The 22,270-nt window shown below is 30.8% G+C and overlaps 1 protein-coding gene across 1 annotated transcript in view; it reads right to left on the bottom strand.

The window, feature by feature from the left end:
- The window catches only part of LOC121123061 (uncharacterized), a 42,713-nt gene extending 29,560 nt beyond the window's left edge, over positions 1–13,153 (bottom strand). The window contains exon 1 of the mRNA XM_040718142.2: positions 12,792–13,153. The gene's annotated coding sequence lies outside the window, so the exon portion shown is untranslated. The remainder of the gene's footprint in view (positions 1–12,791) is intronic.
- Between the last annotated feature and the right edge of the window lie 9,117 nt (positions 13,154–22,270).

The raw sequence follows: 22,270 nt of genomic DNA, 5'->3' as shown, positions 1-22,270 counted from the left end.
TTGTCGAAGAATACACATGTAACCTATGCTCAACTTATAAAAAAATCATTCTAGCATGTTTTTGTATTTACTCACCACATATATAGGTTGAATGTAAATACATTAAGTCATTTTCTAACACCAACAATTAAGTTCTATGACACTTTATGAAATGTAATGGTTATATTTTGAGTCTAAATATATATATATTAGGGTGTCCTATAAAATAATAAGTATTTTTTTACAATGTTACGCCTTTTATTTTGTTTGAATTTACAAAAGCAAATAAAAAGTACTTTGCATCATTCTCTATTAATTATTTCGACTTATATATTTTACTTGCCTTGGTGCATCCTAATGTTATATATAATTCCTTGTAAAAACTTTATGTATTTGAGCAATAGTAACAAGGCTATATAGGTAGTATTGTTTATGTTTTATTGATTCAAAGACATGATATGTTAACCAATTAAGTAGAACAATTATACATTAAGATTTAGATGTTAAATATTTAATAAATATGTATTTACTAATTACTGGCTCATAATTTTATTTCCAACACATTTAATCTTTAAAATGAGGCATTTTTCATTGTATTTGCTAATTAAGTTTGATAAGATTTTTATTATGATCTCATCTAACATTGAACTGATGTACAGTGGAGTAATTAACTCTGCAATACTTCCCTGTGTGTAAATCTATCCCAAAGGCAAATATACCCTTGTAAATTTTTTGTGTCTATCATGTTGTTGTTCAGTTGCTCTATGTATATAAATTCTTAATTTATCATTTACTAACTCTATTCAATTTTTTGTGGATGATAGTTAGTTTGATTTTGAGATATTAACTAATTTTGGAATTCATTTGTTTCTATTCCTACCATTAGAGTAGCTTCCCCATTTTAGCTTGGAATTAATTATCGAGGTATCAAAGAATATTTTCTATTGGTACTCGTTATTTATCCACCCCAAAGATGAATATGCAAAAATACTAACGAAAGAAGAGTGGAAGATCTTTTATTCTGCAAAGAGCATCTCTTTTCTAAAAATAATACTTTATCTAGTTAATTAGAAATAATCTGAAGACCTTGCACACCTTATCTCATAGTCATTGGACATACCAGCCCAGTTCTTCTTAACAAAGGCATTCAGGGAATCAGCGTTAAGGTACTTTGCAGGGCTAGTTCTTCACGAAGCTCAATATTCCATACTCCAGTGGAGAGCAGTCCGGTAATGAGAGGGGACATAAGTTTGGAGGGCAGAAATTGTCGAGGTTTTCCCTTCAGTTTGTTATAACCAGGGCTTCAAAACCTCTTTCATCACCTATTTTACAGAGTGATGGACGCAGACAAGATCTGCAATCCGTTGTTTTTTTGTCTCTATTGTCGTTGTTTGTTGACGTATTGCAAACAATTATATAGCTTATGAAAGCAGATGAATAACTCAACATTGATTGCCATGTCTACGGTTCTTTACGAGGGGGAAATCTCATTTTGAAGGAACATTAAATATTGGGACGTGGCTTTTTCACAACTCCAAATTGAATTATGTATATTTATCAATCATAAATTTCGAGTTTTTATTGTTATTCCACTTCAAGTAAAGTTAAATTTTCCTCAAAAAATATTTTGGGTAAGTTACAATAGTTTTTATAAAATTGTAAAGTCAAATCTTTTTATAGTTCGAGTAATACTCGAGTTCAACAGTAATTTGAATTTTTGGCTTATAAAGCTTTATTTAGCATTGAATTATATTAATCCAAAAAAAAATTCCTATAGTAATCTAAATCTAAAATGGTGACAGATTATATCTGAACTAATAAAATTACATTTCGTATGAAAACTAAACAATAAACATTGTTTTTTTACAAATTAGATATATTTATAAATAATATTTAAAAACGCAATAACCAGTTATTTTCAATGAAAAGATACATAACTATCATTGGCTTCAAAGATTGTAATAGACATTTAATAACATATACTTTTCTAACCACACACTTTAGAGTTTGCAAATAGTAAAAAAAAAAGTCATAAAAAATATAATAGGTACGCAATTGTAGTCATGTTGTTATAGTATCCATATTCTCAACATGAGTCATAGCTTGAATGCACTTTTCTCTTCCAATGTAAATAATATATACAAATACATAGTGACATACAAGTCTAATTAATAAGGGAGACGGAGACAGTTGCGACACAGGACGGGTATAAAAGTCTACATCATTTACATATCAATTATATAATACTAACGCTAGTACCCGGTATTGCCCGGAGTTATTAAGTGTCAACGAATAGACAAATTTCGCTTTAATAATTTTAGAAAATAACTCTCCAACAAGAGCTGGAGCTTTGGATCGACCTCCTTCCCGAATTGTTGGTATCTCTGGGTTATATCTTGCGGAGAAGGTCTCTGCCCATTACATAGACAAATGGCAGACACTTTGGTCAAAACTTGACTACTGCCGTCAAAGCTGTGCGATGCTCCCAAGAGTTAGACTTGGGAGGAGGAAGCATCTCTTAGATTTTTCTAGAAAAAACTGTACTCCTTGGTTCAATTTACCACTCGGCATTGTCTCCTACACCATACTATCACCATATGACCCATTGCGTTAGCCCATTATATTGTGGGTGTTGTTTATGAGATGAAAAACCACTTCATCTGGTTTATAAGTGTTCTAAATTTATAATTGAGAAGACACAGCTTTTGGACAATTTTGGATATTTTCAAGGTCATTTTGTATCCAGTCTCTCCATTTTCTTAATGGACTAGGGCTCTGGCTGAAGATTGCATCATCCCTAGAAAACGTTCAGAACAGACAGCAGTAGGAGATCTAATCGGCAAATTATTGCAAGGGCACCACAAGTTAAAATCATTTTTACATGTGCATGTAATGATTGTATGTTTTTTTATGATGTGTAGCAATACACGTTTTATATGAAACTTCCTAACAAATCTTTGATTCATTTGATACTGTGCTCTTAGTATATTATACTCCCTTTTTTCGTCTTTATATTGTTTTGTTATACGATATGCATTGGTAGTGATGAAAATTGCATGTATTTTGGCATGTTAAAAAAACAACGAAAATCAATATTGTAATCCTGACAAATGGAAGAATATTTTTGGGGAGAGCTACTTAGTTGTCATGATGTTTCATTAGATCAGCTGCAATCTGCTTTGACAAATGAAGAGGGGAGAGAAAAAGAAATAAACATTGACAAGAATTACTCCAATGTCGATCTTCAACTATAATTTGAGTCCAACAAAGACTTATAATTGTAACTCTGCGACAAATCCTCAATAATACCCTTTTTATGAGCACACGCAAATGTTACATCTGGTTTATGAATATATTTGAAAGTAATAAGAAAGGAAGTTCCCTACGTCGGAGTTAAATAATAATTACAACAGCTCAGCAAAAGAAAATTTATTCTATAGATTACCAAACCACAAAATACACACGATTTAGATCTCTATACATTAGAGATCACTATATAAGTGCAGCCTTTGACAGTTTTTTATATATACAGATAAAATTTTCCTTCTTAATATAGATTATTGTGCAAAAAATCGATAATTTTTGCCAACTTTTCTTCAATATATTGGGTGCAACTGTTTCTGAGGGGTAAATTATTTTTTTCAATAATTCAGTCCATTTTTCATTGTTTTTTTCTCTTAGAACTTTCTTTGCATTATTTATTCTCATTTAGAAATTAGTATAATTATACTTTCCCATTACTTTTAATCAGAGTAGGCCCTTTTTGAAAATGTATTTTTATTATCTATAATATAAATCTTAGTCTACTTGATTACATTTTTATTTAATTATTCAATATGATAAAAAGTATATATGTTGATTTATCAAAAAATATTACTTTGTCTATTTTTTTTAAAATTTATAACTCAAATTGGATATTTGTTAATCTTTCCTGGTTAGGGGAACAGTTGCATCATTAAATAATTTGTATACAAATTATTGTACTATTGTTTTCCTTCAAATAGTCACACACAATAGCAAACATATGTATGTATATTGAGTTAAAATTTGAGGGGTTTAAACTAGTAATTGAGCCATTAACAAAAAGGGTTGTAATTGTCCCCGGTCTCCCCTACATACACATTGCACCTTAGCCAATGGATTAAGAAAGAAGAAGAAGAAAAGAAAGATGAAACCAGTGATGGTTGTGCACCAAACACAATATTATTTATACACAACTGCGTGCATCCAAAAACGATTCTCCCTCCTATTTGCCACATCTGAGAGACCTTTTATTAAAGTATACATACATTTGTTAAGAATGCATCGTTCAAATAAATAGATAAAGAGTTTTGTTGGCATTTATTTATGTATGGTATGATTTAAACCATGTGTTTTATAACTACAGGGTGTGTGAAAAAAAGTCACTTAGATTTTTTACCTTATCTTCATGGATAAGTTCGATTATTAATCGTAAGTAGGGATCAATGTGTTAGAAAACTTTCACTTCCCATCCCGTCCTAAATTGTAAGGAAATGAACCAAATCGTACGCAAAAGCCGTACCATACAACACTCTTTGCTAAATGACGTCATCATACATATCTTCTAGTTACATTATCATAAATAAATCGTTTTATAATTAAAATAAGTCTAATTTATACTTTAACTAGGCCAAAATTAATATTAATGGCAAAATAATCACGTATTTGAAAGATACTTATAGTTCTACTAAACTAACTCTCTTGGTTAACTGAGATACTTAACCAATATATTAGTGAAAATGATCCATTGAAGATTGCTCTTTAAAATTTGGGACGTTTTGCATGGAATGATTACATGGTACTGGCGGGACTAAACTGTACAGGACCAATTTTAGACCTAAATAAACGAACGATACAACCTAATTGTATGAAATAACTTATTGGCAGAAACCTAGGTTCTTTTGAAAAAAGTAGCAACAAAAATATGGAGTGATGTAGCAAAGTGGAAATTGCACTTTGGATAAATTATTTCCTTTAACTCAATATGCGTAGTTCTTATTCACAGTCGCTACTAAAGAAGGAAATATACAACATGTATATTGACTTTAAAGAATATTCTTAGGTTAGATGGAGTAAATGTAATACTATAATGTTTATTTATACTTAATCAATGCAACTCCATCTAACAAACTTTAAAAGAAATTTAAATAAATTCAAATCAATGAAAAATAAACATTATATACGTCTATCATAAAAACTTCATCAACACAATTTAGTCCGCTAGTAAGGCTCAAAAGAAAATCATGTGGCCCGTTATTTGACTTAAACATTTGGACTCATCTTGAACAAATGGTAATTCAAAAACCCTATAGCTATACAAGCTCTGAAGGATTCCATGGCTAAGAAATGGGGGGAAATGTACCTGGTCAACCCCTGCTACGCCTTCAAGGATCGTTTGGAGAAGGTAATTTAAAAAAAAGGCCCCCATATTGCAGGGGTCGTGCAACATCCCACTTATTGAAAATTTACAGTTATCATATACTTAGGGGTATTCATATTTTAAATATCAAAAAAAGAAATGTAGCCCAGTTAATGTCGATTTTAGAGAAAGATTGTAAATTTTATGAATTTAGTAAAATTTAAGATTAAATATTAATTTTTATTAGTTGCATTAGGTTTTTTTTTAAATTATTTTTTTGATAGAAATCATACATATAGTAGAAAAAAAATTAAATAGTTACTTGGATGTCCACTTTCAAAATCAGTGCACGAAGCTTGTATTCGTTAAAATCCAATATATCTTATGCACAATAAAAATAATATTATATTTCTACATCTTTCTTTTTTTTAAATTAATTTTAAATAGATACTTTTTATTTGGTCACTTTATTTACACACCCTGTATTCAGATGCCTAGGTAGATTATAAGATGACAATGGAAGGTGGACCTTAAATGAACATACATTGGATTTCATAATTTTATGAAATATCTTATCAAAGTAAATGGATCTTTTAACATGGATCCTACATTTCTATCAACTTTTATTATTATTAGCGTTAGATCGACTTGAGTCCTTATTTTTCTACTCGAGATTTAGTTTGGGGTTTCATCACCACATCTCAACAAATAATAACAGTAATCAGACGAAGGGAGAGTTGTTGAGAAGTTGGACAAGACCCTTGAATTATAAATTTTCTGATACATAGTTTTGTAACTGTTATCTATTAATTGTAACCAGCAAGGTTGTACCCGGTTCAGGTTCAGCAGTTCTATCGGTCCCAGTCTCGGTCTCAGTTCTGACCTCGATTTTTTTTAATACAGGCTAAGTTTGGTAACAAGCACTTAAAACAATATTTGATAAACAGAGCCGCAGCTACCTTATACAAAGAGTGTGTACTGCCCCAAATTTCCCTTGGGGCCCTGAAAACCAAGGTTGCTTGCTACCATGGTTTTCAATGTAAGGGCAGTGTGGGGAGTCTAGGGGGGGTCAGCGACTGGTGCCCAAAGCCACTTTTCTATATCCATAAGAAGCCCTTTGCTATTTGGAACTCAGATGTAACTGTATCACCCTGGCAACGTAAAAAAATCTTTTGAAATAGTGAATTGTACATTAGAAACTCATAAAATTGATTTGTTGATTCAGAATATTTTGTTTTTTATAATATACTTATAATAGGATGTACCCGTATTATATATTTTATTATGTATATACTAAGAATTTGGAGCTTGCTAATCCATGGACAAACATACAACCGCCTATAATATTATACTATAGTAGATATGATGTACCCGTTTATATATTTTAAACTAAAATAAACTTGCTAACCCGCGTGACGGACGGATATAAAACCATAATACCTTACTATAGTAGATTGTATTTTCTTTTTATATTCTATACAGGAACAAAAGTAAAATAACCGATACCGATAAGCAATATATTGTGGTCTTGGTTCCGATCCCGGCTCAACTTTGTCGGTTCCGGTTCTAGCGGTTCAATAAAAGGAATCTATTGAACGGCTAAACCGATAAGGGCACAACCTTGCTAACCATTAAAAGTTACGATAAAAATTATTTATGACCCCCCGCCCATGGAAATGCTAGATGTGAGACAGAAAAAATTGATATAAATAAAAGCAAAATTTTGTCAAAAAACATGGGATTTTTTTTTCAAAAATGAAGAATATTTCATAATATGATGATCAAATGAAATCGGTTTTTATAATAAAATGTTTCAGTCCTACGATCCTAGCTATCCTTTTATTTTCTTCAGCTAGCTAGGATTGAAGAATATAAAAACTTAAAAACTAAATGATTGTTAGCTAGAACGTATAATAGTACCTTCTAGGCAAACATTACCAACTTTTAAATAAAAGTATCTTGTCTCCTTGAAAGAGATTATCTATATCAACTCAAATGACGTAGTCATCCGTAACTACGTAATTTCAGCTGTTGTGGTTTCCATAAAAGACTGATAAGGACCAGTCATAGGACTGACAAATTTTAAAGGACCGGACTGATGGAACTGCAGTTTTAAGTTTTTTTAGTTCGATCTAATACTATTAGCTGGTAAATCTTTTCTTTTTATCCTATCTTAATTTATCGATTCAAGCCATCTCTAACAATTCAAGTCATCACAACACTAATTATTATTCTTGTTAAGCCTAAACAAATGTAGAAGGCCCCGTCATGCATCAAATATGTATGTAACTGTTGCTTAAAATATGCGTCAGGGCAAACTTGATGCGCAAAAAAAATATTTTTTTTTTTTCATCTTCCAATTATTATTTACCAATTGAAAAAATATTTCTTTGGTATACAAGTGGCGTAAAAGTACCTTAGAGGAATTTAGAGATAGATCTAGTATATTGTAGTGTTGTATGCATAATTGTTAAGCCTTTTTTTTTGTAGAAGAGATATTTCATGTGGATTTAAAAAGACTGAATTTCAATTTATGGTCTGTGATGACTCATTATACGAAGATATAGGTATATAGTTCATCCTTTTAACAGATATGTGTCTGGTTTTACTTTTTAATACCAATGGCTTTACGTTTAGAGGAAAATATGTCTTTTACGTATTTGAAACTAATAGTTATCATTATTAATTTCATCAATAACAATTATTATTTTTGTAGTAATAAATTTACAAAATTAACGACACGCTGTAAATAATAATAAATGAAAAAACGAAATTGTGTAATTATATTTTGTAACATTATACAAAATGGTTGAGAAAACACAATGTTCACGGTTGGCTCACAAAATATAGAGAAATATAACATATATATCAATTTAGAGAAATAACGATAGTTAATCATAATTATACAGGGGTCAGTTATGTCCTTAAATATATAGTTACTAAGGTTTTTCAATCCCAGAAAACAAATTTTTAAATTACAGGATCTCAGGAAATATCCGGATCCTGTTAATAAATGAAAATACTACCTATGAAATTGAAAATTTTATTCTGGTGGCGTCCGCAGGATTATATATATATTTTTTTGGGATGGGGGTTCGGTTTTTGGAATTTTTTTGAAAAAAAAATTAAAATGTTCCGGAATTTTTTTTCCAAAATTCAATTTAAAATGCATTTTTATTTTAAACTAATATATTAATTTTTTGGGGGAAAAATTTCAAAAATCTATAGTTATTTACAGAAAATGAAATTTTTTCGAAATTTTATTTTAATAATTCAATTGAATCTTAAATATTAAATATTTAAAAAAAAATCAGTATTAATTTATTTTAGTAAAGAGCAAAAATTCCTGGGGGGTACAGCCACTCCAGCCCACCCCTGTAGACGCTCTATTATTTATATTTTAAAAAGAAAAAATACATTTTTAAGTAGTCCTTCCTACATTTTTAATTCTCACTTTCTTTATTTGTATTTTTATCCCCGATAGTGCAAAGATTTTTTATAGCTAACAGCTCATGTTTTTTTTTGCTTTTTTTATAATTCGGTAACCGATCCGACCCAAAAACTTAAAGTGTAAGTCATGAACGACTAATTTTAAATTCAGTTGGGGTTGTATAAATATTAATTAAATACACAATCCCACCCCTGGCTAAAAGTCAACTCGGGCATAAATAGGCCCTATGTAACTCTATTTATAAAAATACATAACATCTGATATGTTTCATCTCACACTTGGAAAACACACAATATATTATTCAAAATATTGGACTTTTGTGTAGATATGGAACAATTTTTTCAATAGTTATTTATCGAATTATATGTAATGAAGCTTACATTACAATATAATTAGGGATTATCACGGGAATTTCAAAGATGGTGCATTTTTATGACAACTTGTGATTCTATGTTTTTTTGGATGCTGATTCAGATTCTGAATTTAAAGAATTGAAATTTGGTGGTGGTGTCGCTGTTTTGCACCATTCCCTTGACAAAGAAAGCTCAACTTTTGAGCTTTAGTAAACATGGGAAAGTTGTTTTTTTTTCAGTGAAAAATGTCAGAAATGATGTTCTGACCCCAGTGCATGGTCTCACGGCGCTAATCCTGGTAAATACGGCCCCTTATAAACTCCGGGAAAACGAGATCAGGAGGCATAACTAGTTATTTACATGTCTACGACATTTTATATTTCCACGGACAAAAAATGCACCGGATATATCAAAATAAAAAGCTAAGCTGTCAAAATACTTAACATTGAAGAAAAATTCCAAATCAATTTTCCGTCCAAAAAATATGACAATATTAATTTCATTTTTGGGCATTTCTGATGCAAATATATATTTCAAGTTTGTACGAAAATTTGCTGAAATGTATAATAAATCAACAAAAGTAATATATATCACAAAATACAAATTTTAAGCCAGTCAACAACCACCTTTCCCTCTCCCACCAAAGAAAAAATTCCAGTCACGTCTCTAGGTACATATATATCTTATGTAAATTTGTATACGTATAATTGGTATTGTTTTTATTAAAGACAATCTACAAAAAGCCTTTACCATATAATAAAAGCATACTTATAAAAGCTAATATAAATACATAGATCCCCTTTACTCCTTGAAAAGCCTCATCTATGAAAAACTCATTAAGATCATGTGCCTTGAATACGGTGGTGTTCATCCATCTCTTTCAAGAAATACAGACAAGGAAGTAGTGAATAACAAAGAATCAAACATACCACAAAAACAGAACTCCCTCCCATCAACAAAGATGCCTCTTATTTTATAAAAAGTATATCATAAGATCTAGAACATAACTACATAACAAAAAAAAAAGTTTAATGGATTAAGTAAACACCCATAACCTTAAAGGCACTTTTTAAAAGGAAAATATAAATTCTAATTCCCTCCCAAGAATCATCATCACATTTCCGGGTCACCTTGCAATGTACATACAGAACACAATGGGACTCTTACAAGATATGTACACTGCTGTAGGGGAGACTAGGGAGCGTTACAACAAGAGGTACCACTCCTTGGGATTTATCCCAAGATCTTGGTATATTGACGTTATGTTAAGAATGGTTTGTATCAAAATATCGAAATCTGCGTATTTTATAAATGCAACATTAATTGATTACTTTCATTTGATGGTATTAATTACTAGCAGGGGTGCCGGCGTTGTAGGTTTGAATAGAGTGGAATATAAACAAAGAATGAAGGTTGAAGGATAGAGGACTTTGTCGAAAAAAGAAATTTATATTATCACAATTTGAATTTATGAAACTAATTATTATAAGTTGTTGTTTTTTTAATCTGTTTTTTCTAAAAAAACGTCCCACCCTCTCTCGTCCATACAAAAATCCATGTAAAAACCTTTCTGATAATATCTTATTACAAAAATATTGATACTCCAAAAAAATAATTTATTCATCAGAAACAGTTTTTAGCTAATCTCTCGAAGAAAAATGATTAATTTTTTTCAAAAAAATTAATCGGCTTCAAGTAAAAAAATTTTAATGTATAGCTTAATGACTGAATATTATTCAAAGTTCGAGAAAAAGGGGATGTTGAACTGGCCCCGGTCTTCCTTACAATACCTATCTACATAGATAGTAATGATAAGTTTGAAGGATTCTCTTCCACGATTATTCAATGGATCCTGCAACATCATGTTTACAGACATACGTATGCCGTTGTTGTTGGGATTCCAACAATGAGTCGGAATGGAATATTTTTAAACACTCAACTACATACAACCTTTGAAGAAACTTGAAGGTTACGTTCTAAATATTAACGTGCAAAGTCGTCATTCAAACCGAAATGTGATCATGGATATCACTTGTGTGCATATTAGATATGTACATATGATTTGGTGAGAGTTTTTGAGGATAATCAGTTTTGCATTAAAATGTAATTAGAACGGCAATTTCTAATGTTTATTTTATACTAATAATCTTTACTAAAAATAAGAAAGATTGTGGCCCGTCAACACAAAAGCAAGATGGAATGAATTTTCTCAAAATAGATGTTGTATTCTTTGACAAGTTATTGTCAATTTATTTTAACAAATTATTCAGATTATTCCTTAAGAGGGGCCACAAATTGCACTTAGAGTAGCTTAAGCTCATTGTTACATTGCAAGGCCAGTCCAGCTTTTTTTTAAATTCCGTAACTTGATCCTACCCGATATATTTAATAAAGTATTAAATGATGAACCAGCAAGTTTTTAGATTATATATGATTAAAAATCTTTTGTTATTAAATAATTTAATACATGATTTCTCCGGAATTTCCGGTAGATTTAAAACCTATAAAAACACCGGTAGAGAAACTTTAGTATATACTATATATTGTTGAATGCAAGAGAAATGCGGATTTGTGCTCATGAGTTGAACTCGAGTTGCATTTAAATCGAATTCAAGGGTGCCAAACTGATTTTTAAACTTGAAGGGTGAGAAGATTTTCTTACAAAATTAAGTTGCTCATTTTTTTAGTTAAATTATTTGTATTCTTGCTTAAGTGTTGGGCTATATTTAAAATAAAAAAAATTATATGTCCAATCTTTTTTTCAATCCTATATCTTCCTATAATATCGACATTGGAAGGGCAACATCCAGGAAATCATAATTATACAAATAGTTTTATAGTTGTACTAAATCAGAGAGGACATGCCTTTATTCAACTGCACCGTTGAACACATTAAACTAAGACTTAAAACTCAACTAGGACTGGAAGGGAACAGACACACTACTCAATTTAGAATTAAATTCAAAGACTACCAAAAATTGGGTCGGTAACTTTTAAAAAAGAACTCATGAACAGCTCAGAGATTCTAATCATATATGAGCACGACATACATTGAAAATAACATTTAGGTAATATTTAAAAATCAATTCCTGTCAGAGGATTTGAGTTATTTCAGTTGAAAGACTCTGAAAAGTGTATTAAAGGAACTTTTGAGCAGTGATTACGACATATATTGAACATAATATTTAGATAAGAGTCACAAATCAAATAATTTAGAATGATTTCAGTATAAAGTCTCTTTAAATTTGACTCGAAAGCTCATGAGCAACTCAGCAATCCAAATCTCAAATGAGATATTACATATTGAACATTGAATACGAGTCCCAAATCAAATTCTTAGAAATAATTTAAATGATATAAATTATTATCCTTTTTTGTAATTAAGAAGTATATACAGCCTCAAATAGTCCCATAATGTAATTGATTTCACATATATAATGGACTGTTCAAACCGTAAACTGTGTGTTTCTTAATGAATGATATTAGCCAACATTTTATTTTGTTGGTTTCGTGAGTAAATGGTAGATCTTTTTTTTCAAAAAGAAGTCTTGTATATACCTATGTAGAGCCAAAGCTGAGCTCAATCTGTAATTGCTACAATTATATATTGTATATGAGTGTGACTCACCAAATTTTATGGATTGTGTAATATAGCGAATATATTATGTAGCAAGTTTTGTTTTCTGATCAAAAATAATAATGACTGATGGAATCAATTTGAAGGAAGTTGTAATATTCAAAGTAAATGGCACTTTTTATTCACTAGGTAAATAAGTAAATCTGTAGACACGATATATATTTGTCAGGCAAAAATGTTCTATTTACTGACTTAATATACTTATAATACTACATACGAAAAGAGTATATTTTTTTAAGTCAACATCATCATCCCATGCATGATGTAGCTTGAAAAGCGAGGAGCAGCGCCCGCGATTACATACGACAAACACGGGTTCTGTACACTTATATGTATGTACTTAGTTAAATACTTAATAATATACGTGTATTTTACAAAAAAAAAAATAATAATAATAGAAGTATACCTTCAATAGTATGTATATTGTGCATAACAATAGAAGAATCAGCTGCGTCTTGCCGCTTCAAGTAGCAGCAGCAGCAGCACCACCACCACCACCACCATTACCTAGTTATGTAGAGGAGGAGACGACGGCCGTATTTGTACCTTTGTCTTTCACTTTATTATTATTATTACCAATGAAGCCTGCAGTTGGTACATTATTTTATGTATGTAGTAGATATATTAATTTCATATTAATTATTTATGATGTGAGAGAAGTAAAAACAAAATACATACCACATATACATATAAGTACATAATATAGTAATGGAGAGTCCAGGTCTGCGATTTTCCCTCGTTTTTGAATGACATGCACCATGAGAAAATATTGTTATACCTCTGTGTGTTTAATACATTCGTATGGTTTGAAAAGAAATCAATAGATTTCTTTATTCGTTGCTGAGAGATTTTGTATTCAAATATGGATAAATATTACTATGATTAACATCATGTATATTTTCCTTCATTTTTCACAATATAATATTTATTGCATCACTCAACCTTCCCTTTTCCAAAAAGAGACAGCAGGGGCATCTGCAGGTGTTTGTCTGGAATTAAGGAATTTCTGCTTTTTACTAACAAATTTTTTGCGTCATTAGGGTAAATTATCCAACAGAGCAAAATATTTCATATTTGAAATTTTTTCAAGAAAAATTTGTAAATAATTATCGATTTTTGAAACTTTTTTGTGAATAACTTTGGATTTTTGATTCTTTTTTAAACAGAGCCAAGCTTTCCCACAATATAGTCCTGTGGATACCTTTGGACAGTGAGCTCTTTATTGTACTGCCTAACCTTTCAAATACAAAAAAAAGAAGCTAATAAAGGCCAAAATCAGTTGGGAGCTAGCTTTTATCATTGGGGGAGGGGGGTGGTTGCTTAAAAAAATTTATCGAAACCATTATATAATTACTTGTTCCAGTACTGAATATGAGGGGAAGAGAAACAAAGAATGAACTTAGAATAAAAAAGACAGAGAGAGGGATGTAGAAAGAAACACAAGGAGAAGAGGCGAGATAGAGATATATAATGGAAGACGTAAAAGTAGGTTTTATTTCGATCAAAAACAGGGTCTTAATCACCTCAGCAGCCGTACAAAATATCCTAGGAAAAGCCATTTTATACGTTTACTTGCTCCATTTCAGACTGATCTGTTCAACCATCTTTGATTGTATGAATGATAACACAAAAAGCAGACTGAAATATTTAAGGGAACTTCTTTTCAGCGATTTTAATTTTCATAAAATACACAGTACAAGATGAATGAAGTCATGAATATAGATCATTACTCACCAAATTGGTGTTAAAAAACAAATGAAGGAATTTTACACCAGCAATGAAAGAATTCCATTTTTTTAATTGCAATAGTCTTTTGAACTCTTAATTTGACACTTTCAGTCCCTTTAGAGTCCTAATGCCAACGCCCTTCACTACACCTTTTGAGTTCATGTCGATGGGAAGGCCTGCAGTTTCCGTTATCAAACTACCGAGGCCCTCCAATCCACTGTCAGCAGGCACTGGGACGCCATGACAGAGGATTACATCTGCTGTAGTCGCCAGGTCATCTGCTGCCACCTGAAAGCCATCCTTGCCGCTAAGGGCGCGTATATTAATGATTAAAAGAGCTCAGACACACATCTATTTATAGTATTAATTTAATTGAAATTCTATTATTAATTTGTAAATTATATCTTGTTGAAGTTTCAAATTCAAACTGTTCAGATTTTAATGGACCAGTCGGTAAATGGACTTCAAAAGATAACTCCTAGGTGATATTTAGTAATTATAATACTTAATCAGTGCAACTCCATCTGATCAATTAAAGGAACATTAAAAAACCGCCATATTTGGAGCTCATATGGTTCCAAAATAGGGAAACTCAATTTTTACAGAATATTAATAACCAATTCAATTTAACTTTGGGACTATAATATTTTTTAAACATTTCTTATGACTTTTTTTTTTAAAGCCAATTTATTTCATGTCGTTTTTCTAAGAAAATATATTTTATTTTAATGCCCCGCTTTTTTTGAATTTGTAAGTTTATTTCCTAAAGTTTCTTAAATTAACACTCCCTAATCACCAAGTCAAGTCCGTTTCTACATGGTGACGAGTATGTCGTTATATCTGTCAAATCTTTTGTTAACTAATTTTCATAATTTATTCAAGTTTATGTTAGTATTTGAGATCAAGGGGCACGCTGTTTGATCCCTAGTATGGATGTGAATTAAGAGATCAAATCAGTACAATTAAAAAATAATGTGTTAATAATATGATTTGAAAGAGAGATAAGGGCATGATCGGTAAATATGTTTAGTTTTCACTTTGAATCCCTATCCTTGAAAATATGAACATATTACGTACTTGACTTTTTCTGTCTTGTGACAGAATTTTGTTATTGTTGTTTTCGAAAAAAGAAGTTAATTCATGTTCAAAAAGAAATACTGTTAATACTTAGAATGACGTATGTAGTATGGATATGGTATAATTCATCCTACAATTTAAATCAATTAGTTTCTTCAATACATCAGGAAAAAATATACTTCATGCGGCGTGCAAGTCGTGCTTTCAACTACCCAATACATCATCCATAAATAAGTTCCACTCATAAGAATTGGAGGTGGGTGTCCTCGAAGTAGCTGATATTCATACCTTATTTGCCAAAACTCCGAAGAATTTAAGAATAATTAGTTTGTCTCTTAAACATTATTTCATTTCAGTGTGGCCACCAATTAAAGACACACACACAAACTGTATCATATATATACATATATAAGACATCGACCAACCTCTTCTATCTCCCGTTTTTATGTTTTTTGGTTGTGGTAATTGAATAATAAGAATACAGACCAGGCCAATCCAGGCCCCATGCAAGAGATCTCAGTGTATAACACCAGACTGTCCAGAAAGCTACCAAAAAAGTGAGGGGAAAGAGCCTTGTGGAGGTGGAGATGCCACTTTTTACACCAGCAGTGAAAGAAGCCCATCTTCTCACTATCAAGAATCTTTGGAGTTCTTTTGAAGTCTTTTTCGGCACTTTTGGCTCTGCTAGAACCCTGATACCAACACCATCCACTACAACTTTTGAGTTCATGTCGAGGGGAAGGCCTGCAGTTTCCGTTATGCAAACACCGAGGCCATCAAAGCTACTGTCAGCCAGAACTGGGACGCCATGACAGAAGATTACATCACCAGCAGTTGTCAGGTCTTCTGCCACCGCCTGGAAGCCATAATTGCAGCTAAGGGTGGCTACTTTAATGATGAAGAGAAATCAGACATACATCTTTTTATAGTATTAATTTTGTAGAAAAATTATATTGTTAGTTAATAAGTTATGTCTTGCTGAAATTTAATATTTAAGTTGTTCCGAATTTAATAGACCACATGCTAGAAGGTGGAACAAAAGTATGATACATACAAGGTATTACAGCGGTATTTAAGTATCATGGGTGGATAAACACCCCAGAGAAGTACATGAAGTAATGCATTGAATATATAAAATAAATTTTAAATTTATGAATGAGTTTTGAAGAATAAATAGGTCCAATATTTGACTCATAGCTTCTTCTTTCATGTATGCAACGCAATTTTTTGGATCAACTCAATCAAAAAAAATTGCCAATTATTTCATTAAACTTATAAAGTCACTTTCTATTTACAATATGAAAATGATACTTTTATGTACATATTTTGCAGAGTTAATACTAATGATTTATCATAAAATAATAAAATAACATTTTATTATTACTTTCGAAGATAAATATACATTCTTTCAAAAAAAAAAAACGCGGGAAATAACCCACGCCGAAGGGATTAAAAAAATCTAGGGTGGAGGTATTGTTTTTCCTTATGTCAAGTTTGAGCGTGATCTGTTGACCGGTTTGCTTACAACAGCTTGATAAGTCAGTATACCTCAATAATGCTCCACGATTTTTACAATGAACGAAATTATTGAACAAAGAGTTCGCCTTAAATTTTGTTTTGCTAACGAAATTTCATGTGCTGATATGTCGAAAATGTAAAAAAAAGCAATCATACAATTGTCACAATGGAGAGAGAAAAACGAGACAAAACTGAAAAAAGCCAGGCCGAAGGCGCTCAAAAGTCAAGGTGATGCTCATTGTTTTATTTGATATTTACGGTCGAGTGCATCATGAATTCGTTCCAAAGGAACAAACGGTCAATGAGGATTACTATTTGTCGTTCTAAGATGTTTGCATTTGAAAATCCGTCAAAAACGGCCAGAATTATGTAGGAACAACTAGTGGATTTTAATCTACGATAACGCATCATCACACAGCCACGATTGGGAGAGAATTTAAAGCCAAAACCACAATAATTACAATTATGTGCCTATAAAAATATTTTAAAGACTGTGTAAAACGTTGGCATATCTGTATTACATCAAATAGAGAATACTTTGAAGGGCACAAAATAAATTTAATGATTAAATATAAAAAAATTGTCTTTTTTTAATCATTGCCAGTACTTTTTTGACAGAATACATATGTATCATCTCAAGAAAGGAATAAGTATCATCGTTTATGAAAGAAAAATTGTATCTACTCCTAAATTTCTATTTAGAGACGAACATAAAAAGTTTGTCAACTTATTCTCAAGTACCAAGATCAATTAAATGAGAGTTGATAAATTAACTCCAAAAATGTATTTCTATTCATTGATATCTTGACGTCAATATCAATTAGATAAGTGACTTTTTTGTGAATATGACATTATAGTTGTTCCTTAAGGTTGAAAGCTACTAGCATTTCTTTAGCTCTACTAAATTTCTTCAACGAGAGACATATTTAGTTGTTTTTTTTAATAATGTAAATGGTCACAAGGTTGTTTTCAAAGTTTCATAAGGGAACATTAGTTAATCAATGTCCTCATAAATTTATAAATTAGTTTTATCTCAAACATGTACCTGTCCACACATTTGTGTGTTCATTCGTTCTTTTCCGAATAGATATTTATATACTATGGGTGTGAATTAAGATATCAAATCAGTTCAATTAAAAATTTAGACTCTTATTATTAATATCTTACCGTTCAGTTGTTTTTAAAACATAGCGACATCTAATTTAATCTCTGTTCAAATATAATTGCCTACGAAAAAACTTTTCCACGTGCGAGATTTCACTTTTGATTCAAAAGTTTAAAATATGTGATACAGGCTCTTCTATAGAAAATGCAACAAAAATACAAAAATAAAAAAAAATATATATATATATTATCAAATTTGGAAAATTTAATTCGTAAATACAATCAATATACATTTTATTTACATTTTCAAATATTCCCACATTTTGCCTGAATGACCAGTTCCAGCCTGGAGCGGAACTTTTCACAGCAGTTCTATACAAAACTAAGCTTTGGGTCAAGCAGTGACAATGGTGTACTGCCAAAAGCTTCCCCTTGAAATGCCCAAAATTACCAAAGTCTAATGGGGGAATAGTCGCGGCTGTGGGGAGGGCAAAAGTCTTGCTTTTCAAGCTTGTTGAGGAGGATTTTGCGCCGAGGTCCGAGTCACACGCTTTACTCGATTCAAAAGCTTCAATTCCCGACAAGAAGTTGTCCTGTTGCATTAACGTTTTAGTCTTGCTTCGCCAAATCACGCATTATGTTCTGGCTGCTATCAAATTCACGAGCAATGTCATTGATAGTAGCCATGTATCTTATGTCTCTAATGCTCTCTTTAACTCCCTCAACCAATTCTTTTGGCTTCTATGGTTTGATCAGGACTTTGTGGAAGCTTTTGGTGTGCCTCTCGTGGTCACTCTGTACACCATAGAGTGGTTGCAGCCTAGCACTTAAAGTATATCATATATTGGTTTCAACGCACGTATAGATCCAGAACTGCGCCTCTGCGTTGCTCTAAGTTTTTGTTATAACACTCAATATTTATCACTTTTTTTTTTTAAAGTTTATTTAGACAATTATTTACAATAATTTAAACATCGAATATAACAACTGGGACAAAGGTGCTTCATTGTCAAAAAAAAAGAAGTCTTACAGTTCAGTTGGAGGCGCCTGTATAAGTAAGCTGGTTTAGCATGAGAGGGCCTACGGTAAAGATAAATGTATGGACCCTAATATTTATTCTTTTATTTGAATTTAATTCATAATTTATTTTCAAAAAATTGTTTCAAATCCTTTTCATTTTTAGAAATTATTATACTGTGGATCTAAATTTTTTTTTTTTTTGATTGATATTGTTACCAGAATGTGAGCTTTAATGACTTTTTAATTTCCCTATTCTTGATAATCGATCGCTGGAGAAAGGAAAATCTCCATAAATCCTATTAAAACTTTTTATCTCTCAAATTATCTAGTGGGATTCTTTTCGAGGAAGACTGCAACTAACGGTTTCGGACTCATACGTATAATCCTATTTTTTGTGGTGTCATGATTAATTTTATTTTTTCTCGTCACCTCTTCATTCCGTCTTCATTTAACTCGAACTTCATTAGTTGTATACTTCTTTCAAGGTCATGTATTCCTTCAAATAAATAATTCATTAATCATTGTTTTTGCTATGGAGGAAAGTCATTCGTATCGTATCCCAGAACAATCATATAATTATGTTAATAAGTTATATCTTATATATGGAAATTCTATGTTTTTATACAAATCCTATCTAAAGAAGAAAGTACGAAAAGTAATCAAACCGTTGAGGAAGTTAAGCAACAAATTGATTTTTAAATGGGAATTGTTTGTAATATCGCTAACTTCTAATCTGATGACAAGGGTGTATTTAGAATTTAAATTGGTGAACTTTGTATGTGTACTTTTCAGCATTTTGGATTTAAGGAATGTAAAATTGCTGGGGTATAAGCTCGTAATGATTTTGATTATGTTTCTCTTTACAATAGTGGTGTTCAAAAAGGTTTTCATCATCTAAGCGAGAGGAAAATGATAAATTAAAGTATGTACTATATACTTTTTTGGTCACCAATAACAACTATATTTCAATTTATTGTATCATGAAATATAATTAATTAGAAGGTAAATTCACACCTAAAGCATAACAAACAAATAAAAACATTCTCATCAATATATTTTTATAGATTGTTAAATAATTTATCAGACAATGGTGTTCAAGTGCATCTAAATTAATATGAGATTTTGCTGTAGTAAAATTGTAAATTATGCTCAAAAAAATTATAAAAACAATCTTTGTGCCCTGTTTGTCTTTTTTTTACGACTTATTTTTTTTCAAAATTTATTTCAATACTTTTGACCAAACTGCACTTTTCTCAACTATTCATTTGAACGATTCAAAAAGCATCAGCTCCCAAAATTGACGATAATCATAGACCACCAAGTTTTCTTGAACATACATACTTTATATCTAATAAAATTTTGGAATTAACTAAAAAAAATGGACTTACAATGACTGCTATAAAAAACCAAATATCCGACGAACAAGTTACTTCTGACCTCTATAAAGGCTTTTTTATACTGTAAAAGTTTATATTTGGTAGAAGATTAGTATTATTGAGGCAAATATATTCTAAAAATAAAAGACTAATCCGCTTTTGGTTCTTAAATCTGTTGAAATAAGTTTTCTATATTTTTTTAAGCATTCAATGTTAAAATATATTCATTATTTTTCCAATGAATATAATACTGTTTACATATTTGCAAATGAACAGACTTAGATAATTTATGCGGGATCCATAGGTACATACTAAATTTAAATGCATTTATAATATACATACAATCTAGGTTATTACCTTACAAAATTCCCAAATGAGTCGGTAGATAAATACACAAAAGATGCAAGTTCTCATTTTATGAAATATATCAAACTGTAAAGGTTACAATGACTAAATCTTATTCTCACAAAAACAAAGATATAATAAGATTGTCTTAACGTGTCATAAACCTTTCAAGCAAAATCTGCAACAAAAAAAAAATTCCTCATATTTAGGTATTAATTTTACTAAATAATTGCATTGATCAGATCATACCATATGTACCTTATTGCGCACTCTTTTGAATTCATTATACACTAGAAATGGCGTTAAATTAACATAAATAAGCAGTTTAGCTTAAAATTAGACCTCCAAGCCAAGACTTGCAACTAAAAATATACAAACAATTCAATTTTTTTTGCATGATGAACACATATTGCCTTGAGGACTTTGACATTGCACTTCACAGTTTTTAGAAATTGGATTGATCTGTTTGGTCAATAGTGCACAAGATTGACCACTGTATCAAATCCTTTACCGTCAATGTAAGGAATCCTTATGTTAAACACCTCGCGTCAGTGGTAATAAATATCACAATTAAGTCTCCTGTAGATATTTGTTTCTTATCTGTAAGCCTTTGCATTAAGCAAAGTAAGTAAGTGCAATGCTCTTATTTGGAAGACACACGCTTATTACAACCTTCTGATCCAATGAGAATTATGTCTTTGATGTATTTTGAATCAACATTTTCTAGGCCTCTGAGGTTCAAGGATACGAAATATCTCAGGTTATATAACAAAGGGACGCTAGTAAATGCTTAAATAACGAAATTGTATAGTTTTCTTCAATTAATACATGACAGTCTAAAAAGAAATAGGTCTGTTGCAATTAGAAATTGTGATGTGATTTGAGAAAAAAATCAAATTCATAATTCAACGAGTCAATTTTTCCAGAAAAAGCTACTTGTGTTAAATGCTTTCTACATACAGCATAAGTCTTAGTACACATTGGAATGTAAGTTTGAGTCTGTGTTTATCATTTGATATATAAAATCAGCCCTGTTCTATCTCTGTTATCGACCCTTGAAAAACAAATTACATTTTAAGACTTCTTTTCTGTTGCACTTTTATTACAAATATCAAATAAAAGTGCATCTTGTATCTTTCCAGCACTATAAAAGTTTGCCACTATTCTAAATGAAAACGTATTTAACGGATTTGTATTACTCTCATAAGTATAGATTGTTAATAATTCAGAGGTAATTTAAAGATTACGACATTTAATTATATTCCATGTGACTTCCTATAAGTTCAATTTCGTCACATTTTT

Source organism: Lepeophtheirus salmonis, chromosome 8 (assembly GCF_016086655.4).
Source record: "Lepeophtheirus salmonis chromosome 8, UVic_Lsal_1.4, whole genome shotgun sequence".
In the NCBI taxonomy this organism is placed as follows: domain Eukaryota; kingdom Metazoa; phylum Arthropoda; class Copepoda; order Siphonostomatoida; family Caligidae; genus Lepeophtheirus; species Lepeophtheirus salmonis.
The sequence above is the reverse complement of the archived record's forward strand: the minus strand, read 5'-3'. Positions and strand labels throughout refer to the sequence as shown.